The sequence below is a fragment of the Pinus tabuliformis genome, chromosome 3_1 (assembly GCF_031772625.1).
Source record: "Pinus tabuliformis cultivar Carrire ecotype Pingquan chromosome 3_1, CPIR1, whole genome shotgun sequence".
Classification (NCBI taxonomy): domain Eukaryota; kingdom Viridiplantae; phylum Streptophyta; class Pinopsida; order Pinales; family Pinaceae; genus Pinus; species Pinus tabuliformis.
In genome coordinates, this window is record NC_142301.1 from 589999226 (window position 1) to 590007625 (window position 8400).

Consider the following 8400-nt stretch of genomic DNA (forward strand, 5'->3'; position numbering starts at 1 on the left):
GCGCAACATGTTTAGGTGATTTCATAGCGAAAAACACCGACTTTGCACTAACTGCGCTACGAAATGGGGAATTCGTGCTGATCCATAGCACATCTCACACCAACTGTCATATTTTCTGCAAGAATTTTAAGGGAATAACATGTGTAAGGTCTTACATGTCGGTCTTGACACGTGCAGGCTCTGTTGGCATCAAAGGGGCTACAGCTTATGAGGTTTCTAGTAACCAGCAGAACATGTTGCAAGATTATGTGCGGAAGCAGGGGATGCCAGCTCGATTAAACAAAGATGTGATAGAATTAGTAACAGATCATGTAGTTTGCCGAGAAAGAGAGCCGATATCACCCGAAGCATCTCGCATACTACATTTAATGTGTGTTCAAATGGCTACATTCCACCTCAACCTTGTATGCCGGTGGAGTCCTGATGAGTTTGAGATTTACAGAGATCATGGTGAGGCAAATCCTTCAGATGGTTCGTAGTGCATGCATTAAGCATCAAATTCTTTTACAAGTTTTTTGGTTCACAGTATTATTTTAATGTAATACCTCAAGTTCCTTACCATGTTATCATGAATCAACCTGAGGAGATGTTTACTGTGAGCAACAGTTCTCTGTCAGAATTTGGTGTTCTGGGTTTTGAATTGGGTTATTCAATGGAAAATCCCAATTCATTGGTCCTGTGGGAAGTTCAGTTTGGTGATTTTGCAAATGGCGCCCAAGTCATTTTTGATCAGTTCATAAGCAGTGGGGAATCAAAATGGCTTCGCCAATCTGGACTTGTTGTTTTGCTTCCTCATGGATATGATGGCCAGGGTCCAGAGAATTCTAGTGCAAGATTAGAGCGGCTTCTCCAGATGAGTGATGACAATCCTTTTGTGATTCTTGAGATGGATCCTACATTACGCACCCAGATTCAGCAGTGTAACTGGCAAATTGTAAATGTGACAACTTCTGCCAACTATTTTCATGTTTTTCGTCGCCAGATAAATCGGGATTTCCGTAAACCTTTGATTGTCATGTCTCCAAAGAATCTTCTTCGGCACAAGGACTGCAAATCAAATCTGTTTGAATTTGATGACATGCAAGGTCATCCCGGATTTGACAAGCAGGGAACCCGATTTAAACGTCTCATTAAGGATCAGAATGATCACTCTGACCTAGAGGAGGGCATCAAGTGTCTGATACTTTGTTCTGGAAAGATTTATTATGAGCTGGATGAGGAAAGACAGAGACTTCAAAGGAAAGATGTCGCTATTTGTCGAGTTGAGCAACTATGCCCATTCCCATATGATCTGGTCCAACGGGAGTTGAAGCGATATCCAAATGCGGAGATTGTTTGGTGCCAGGAAGAGCCTATGAACATTTTGGCACAATCGTAAAATTCTGGGGCAAGTAAACCCACGAAATCAAGGAGATAGCATCCGGGCAGTTGGCGGTGTTGCTGCCATTCTTGCACTTGCGCATCCAGCAAAATAAAAGACGCATTCTCCGCATCTTTTCTGTTGGTGCTGTGAGTGAAATGAATAAGCAGAAGGTTACTGCTGCTGCCCATCAAGCTGTAAATTCTTTAATATAGTTGATGAAGAACCCATCTACACCTCAACGGTTCTGGCTATCTCTATTGAATGATTCTGTGGAGTTGCTTATGTGGCCAGATCATGCTTTAATCAATGTTGTTGAAACTAACCTGTTGTTAAACAAGTTGCAAGAACTGTCTCTAGCAAAGGTCCGAGGTGATTTGGAGGTTTCTCATAATAACGAGTCTCCTCAAGCAGTCCCAGCATGTGAGGCTGGCACTTGCTACAAACCTTGGCTGTGCTATATTGCAAGAGTTTCCCCTGAGGAGAAAAACAATGGATCAAGGTCGACTCAAGTGTTATCTGGTGCCTTGAGGGAAGAAGAATTATTTGATACAATGGTGTTGCTCTATCATTTGGGTATGGATCCAAATTTTAAGCAGGTATGAAGTTAGTAATGGGTTGCAATCTTTCTTTTACCTAAGGTTGAGGAGATGCAATGGGAACTCTGTCGGCTTTTGATAAACTTCAGTCCCTCATCCAGCCCATCACAATCAGCAGGTTCAGTGTTCACGTCATTTTTACAGAGTCTTGTTCGGAAGAACAGAGGAGCAGATCGTAACATGCCTCCACCTGGTCTTTCAAATAACTCAGTTCTTGTTTCTGCATACATAACACTACTGCGTTTCTTGTCTGAAGGTTTTGGTATGGATGATACATGTCAATTGATGAAGGGACCAAGACAATAAATAGATGCTGGGTGCGGTTTTTAGTCATCTTCTTAAAACTCATCCTATTGCCAATGAGATTTTGAAGAAATCACATGGAATAAAGGTGACATGGATGTTGAAGAGAGTAATGTCACACATTCTACAAGGCAAAAACCCTGTTGCTGTTCAGGTGCGGCTGCATCTCTTTCAAGCAGTGGGAAGAATCTTGTGAAATTTGTAAACAGGTGTTCCAGCAGTCATGGCAATTCTATTCCAGAAAGGCCAACAAATGTTAGCATAGAATGTACTTCAAGTAGCTACAGTAATGAAGTCATTGGCCAACCTTGATGGAATTGAGAAGGTTGCTCCCTTCCTGAAACCAATAATAGAGGTGAAAATTATCAAGTCATTTCTTCAAGGATTTCTACCAAGATACTAAAGACTATTGGAGTTTCAATACCAAATTTTTCATCACTTATGTCATGGTTGATGGATGGGCTTGCATTGCTGGTGAAATTCTCCGATTGAAGCCATTAATCATTTTTATCTGAAGAACATGTTTTTGATGAAGACTGTGTTTTTGAAATTACACAGCAGTTTTGTAGCGCGCTACGAAACTGCTGTAGGTGATGGTTTTAACGCAGACAAACAGTTTGGTAATATGGGCGGGAATTTTCAAAAGGAAACACCTAAAGGATATGTTAGAAACCAAATGAAGCTATCAAAGCCGTTCAGATCAAGACAGGTGTACCTTTAAAAAGGTGGAATATTTTAACTCAAGTTTAAAGTTTCTGTTATAAAGCCACTTTATCACCGTTCATGGGGTATTAAATGAATTGCATACAAGGAATTTTGGCCTGCACACTTGTCCATCGATGAGGCCTCCAACACATCAAGAACATGGTAATGTTCTATATTTTTGGATTATTAAAAGGACTAAAAGACATGCTACTGTATATTCGAAGTTATGGAGGACTGGAACCGAAAAGCAAGGGATATCAGCTGACATCACTGAGCAGTTAAAGTATTCAGCATTCAAGGCCAACATGGAGCAATCATCTCAGCCACCTCAGCCAAACTAAAGGAGACCAGGTGTCAAAGAACAAGGAGGAATCATTCTACGAAGAAAATAGAGTTAGAGTCATAGTCAAATTAGAACTCTTTAGAACTCTAGTTAGCACTTATTGTATTTAATAGTTTGTTGCAAAGCAGATAGGTGTCATAAAAGGTAGTTATCGACTCCCCTCATCCTGGAGGAGGAAGCTCAAATTAGTTAGAATAAGAATTATATATATAGCTAAGACAGTGATGTAATGAAGGTTGGATATTTTATAAAACAGAGGACTGTTTTGGCTTATGTAAAAACAGAGTTCAGTAATATAAATGACTGTTTTACTTCTCAGGATTCATAAGGGATTTTCTTGTTCAGAATGTGTGATGGTATATTTTCTTTAGTGTTCTTTTACAGTTGTACAAATGCATAATCACTCAGAATTCATTGATCATGCTCTGACTTCCTGTATGTCTTTGTAAACTGTGGTTTTATATAAGTGGTATTCTGAACATCCAAATGCTAAATGCCCTGACTTCTATGTAAGGCATCATCATTGTTTGCTGTAGTATGTTTGACTCCATAGGCCCAATGGAAACTTATGTAATGTTTGTCCAGCCTTCATTATTTGTCAATGTTATTCACAAGAGTTAGCCATCTTATTAATAGTCAAAATCAATAACCCTTTGAGAGAGCCCTCTCAGGCTAAGGAGGCTAAGCCTTAGTCAAAAGATTGGTTTGAAACAGTTACTTGAAATCTTCCTGGTCTGCAGCCTTCCAGGGCCTGATTTTGAGATAACATTTTGGTGCGTCTGCCGGGAGCCTGAAGATTATTCATTCCCGAAATCATGAAGCTGAACTTTTGAAGGTAGCAGGAGCTCAGAAGAATTTTTGAGGCTGCAAAACTACCTTGGCGACTCCACACATCAAATAAGAAATTGGAAGGTGACTCCACTGCTAGAAGATCAGTAGCTTGATGAAGTTTCAAGATGAATTCCACTGCAAGAATGAATTCCAGGTATGCTCCTATGAATTGGTCTCATATCCCTGGTTTTCCAAATCCTATGCCAAAGGTTGATTGGTTAGATGATCTTCCAATATTCAAAGATGAAAAGAAGGACAATGCTGCTCTTCATTTGGTCAAATTCCATATGCATGTACGTAGTCTTAAGGTTCATTTCCCTGAAGATTGTCTCATGAAAATGTTTATGACCACTTTAGAAGGAAAAGCATGGTCTTGGTATAAAAATCTGGAAAATGGTTCAATATATTCGCTTGCTAGTTTTCATGATGAATTCTATGAAATGTATAAAGAAGGTTATCCTTCTTTATTGCTGCTTAAAGATTGCTGTAGACATTCTTTAAGTCTTATTCAGTACTTGGAAGATTGTTATGATGATGATGAATTTATGGATGAAGAAATTTTAGAGGCTCTTCATAACAATGCATTCCAGCACCGATAAGAAAGTATAACATCTCATGAAACGCAGCATGAAGATCAACAGGGGTTTATTTGTGAAAACCATGTTCAATCCTCTGATATTGATGTAGAGATGCAGCAGATTTCTCAGTCTTCGAATCATAATGAAGATAAAAATGATTGCAAACAGCAAGAAGAAGTGGGAGATAGCTTTTACGACCCTCAGGCAGAGGAAAAGGTTGGTTTTTTATGTCAAACTTCTCAGCAGCTTACAGCCATAGATGATCATAAGAAAGAGGAAAATTACATTGTTTGTAGGCAGCATTCAGAAAAGCAGTTCGATAGCATATCAAAAGAACCTTGTGTGGTTGAGAATCAGTTGTCTAAAGATGTGGAATATTATGATGATCATCAACATAATCATGTATTCTTTGACCCTATAAGTGAATACATAGACAAGCTTTGCACTCCGGTCTTTCATTTTCTTTTGCATTATGAAGATCAAGTATATTATGAGTTGATTTGGTCATCTCACTACCATGGTTATTCTGAGGTCGGATGCAGTCAAGAGCCTCCAATATCAGATAAGACAATTGATTGGCTGTTTTGGAAATATCATGTTGCCTGAACTACAAGTGGAGCTTGCAGCTGATAGGGTAGGTAGGTAGAAATGTACAAATAAGCTCAAGGTTGACTGAGCATTTTTTAGTAGTGGTAGATTTCTTTTTCCCACAGTGATCATCAAGTTTAAGCCCGAGGTGAAGGCCCAAGAAGCTGGAAAGGGATGCTTGTCAAGCAAATTTCTGTTTGTTATAAATGGATAAGGCACTGGACCTGCAGGTTCTTAGTGTACCACAAGGGCACACTATCCCAAGTGCAGCCACTGTTATCACTAAAAATTCTAATGCCAAAATTTCAAAACCGCTCACATTAGTTTGATGCGCCTAAATCCTTTTAGCAGTTTCGCAGCGCAACATGTTTAGGTGATTTCGTAGCGAAAAACACCGACTTTGCACTAACTGCGCTACGAAATGGGGAATTCGTGCTGATCCATAGCACATCTCACACCAGCTGTCATATTTTCTGCAAGAATTTTACGGGAATAGCATGTGTAAGGTCTTACATGTCGGTCTTGACACGTGCAGGCTCTGTTGGCATCAAAGGGGCTACAGCTTATGAGGTTTCTGGTAACCAGCAGAACATGTTGCAAGATTATGTGCGGAAGCAGGGGATGCCAGTTCGATTAAACAAAGGTGTGATAGAATTAGTAACAGATCATGTAGTTTGCCGAGAAGGAGAGCCGATATCACCCGAAGCATCTCGCATACTACATTTAATGTGTGTTCAAATGGCTACATTCCACCTCAACCTTGTATGCCGGTGGAGTCCTGATGAGTTTGAGATTTACAGAGATCATGGTGTGGCAAATCCTTCAGATGGTTCGTAGTGCATGCATTAAGCATCAAATTCTTTTACAAGTTTTTTGGTTCACGGTATTATTTTAATGTAATACCTCAAGTTCCTTACCATGTTATCATGAATCAACCTGAGGAGATGTTTACTGTGAGCAACAGTTCTCTGTCAGAATTTGGTGTTCTGGGTTTTGAATTGGGTTATTCAATGGAAAATCCCAATTCATTGGTCCTGTGGGAAGTTCAGTTTGGTGATTTTGCAAATGGCGCCCAAGTCATTTTTGATCAGTTCATAAGCAGTGGGGAATCAAAATGGCTTCGCCAATCTGGACTTGTTGTTTTGCTTCCTCATGGATATGATGGCCAGGGTCCAGAGCATTCTAGTGCAAGATTAGAGCGGCTTCTCCAGATGAGTGATGACAATCCTTTTGTGATTCCTGAGATGGATCCTACATTACGCACCCAAATTCAGCAGTGTAACTGGCAAATTGTAAATGTGACAACTCCTGCCAACTATTTTCATGTTCTTCGTCGCCAGATAAATCGGGATTTCCGTAAACCTTTGATTGTCATGTCTCCAAAGAATCTTCTTCGGCACAAGGACTGCAAATCAAATCTGTCTGAATTTGATGACATGCAAGGTCATCCCGGATTTGACAAGCAGGGAACCCGATTTAAACGTCTCATTAAGGATCAGAATGATCACTCTGACCTAGAGGAGGGCATCAAGCGTCTGATACTTTGTTCTGGAAAGATCTATTATGAGCTGGATGAGGAAAGACAGAGACTTCAAAGGAAAGATGTCGCTATTTGTCGGGTTGAGCAACTATGCCCATTCCCATATGATCTGGTCCAACGGGAGTTGAAGCGATATCCAAATGCGGAGATTGTTTGGTGCCAGGAAGAGCCTATGAACATTTTGGCACAATTGTAAAATTCTGGGGCAAGTAAACCCACGAAATCAAGGAGATAACATCCGGGTAGTTGGCAGTGTTGCTGCCATTCTTGCACTTGCGCATCCAGCAAAATAAAAGACTCATTCTCCGCATCTTTTCTGTTGGTGCTGTGAGTGAAATGAATAAGCAGAAGGTTACTGCCGCTGCCCATCAAGCTGTAAATTCTTTAATACAGTTGATGAAGAACCCATCTACACCTCAACGGTTCTGGCTACCTCTATTGAATGATTCTGTGGAGTTGCTTATGTGGCCAGATCATGCTTTAATCAATGTTGCTGAAACTAACCTGTTGTTAAACAAGTTGCAAGAACTGTCTCTAGCAAAGGTCCGAGGTGATTTGGAGGTTTCTCATAATAACGAGTCTCCTCAAACAGTCCCAGCATGTGAGGCTGGCACTTGCTACAAACCTTGGCTGTGCTATATTGCAAGAGTTTCCCCTGAGGAGAAAAACGCTGGATCAAGGTCGACTCAAGTGTTATCTGGTGCCTTGAGGGGAGAAGAATTATTTGATACAATGGTGTTGCTCTATCATTTGGGTCTGGCTCCAAATTTTAAGCAGGTATGAAGTTAGTAATGGGTTGCAATCTTTCTTTTACCTAAGGTTGAGGAGATGCGATGGGAACTCTGTCGGCTTTTGATAAACTTCAGTCCCTCATCCAGCCCATCACAATCAGCAGGTTCAGTGTTCACGTCATTTTTACAGAGTCTTGTTCGGAAGAACAGAGGAGCAGATCGTAACATGCCTCCACCTGGTCTTTCAAATAACTCAGTTCTTGTTTCTGCATACATAATACTACTGCGTTTCTTGTATGAAGGTTTTGGTATGGATGATACATGTCAATTGATGAAGGGACCAAGACAATAAATAGATGCTGGGTGCGGTTTTTAGTCATCTTCTTAAAACTCATCCTATTGCCAGTGAAGATTTTGAAGAAATCACATGGAATAAAGGTGACATGGATGTTGAAGAGTGTAATGTCACACATTCTACAAGGCAAAAACCCTGTTGCTATTCAGGTGCGGCTGCATCTCTTTCGAGCAGTGGGAAGAATCTTGTGAAATTTGTAAACAGGTGTTCCAGCAGTCATGGCAATGATATTCCAGAAAGGCCAACAAATGTTAGCACAGAATGTACTTCAAGTAGCTACAGTAATGAAGTCACTGGCCAACCTTGATGGAATTGAGAAGGTTGCTCCCTTCCTGAAACCAATAATAGAGGTGAAAATTATCAAGTCATTTCTTCAAGGATTTCTACCAAGATACTAAAGACTATTGGAGTTTCAATACCAACTTTTTCATCACTTATGTCATGGTTGATGGATGGGCTTGCATTGC

General features: G+C 40.4%; 2 pseudogenes; both read left to right on the plus strand.

Annotated features, from left to right (window-relative positions):
• The first annotated feature begins 568 nt into the window (after window positions 1-568).
• On the plus strand, window positions 569-1378 carry LOC149188376 (uncharacterized; annotated as a pseudogene).
• Window positions 1379-6233: 4855 nt separating this feature from the next.
• Window positions 6234-7043, plus strand: LOC149188377 (uncharacterized; annotated as a pseudogene).
• Window positions 7044-8400: the final 1357 nt, after the last annotated feature.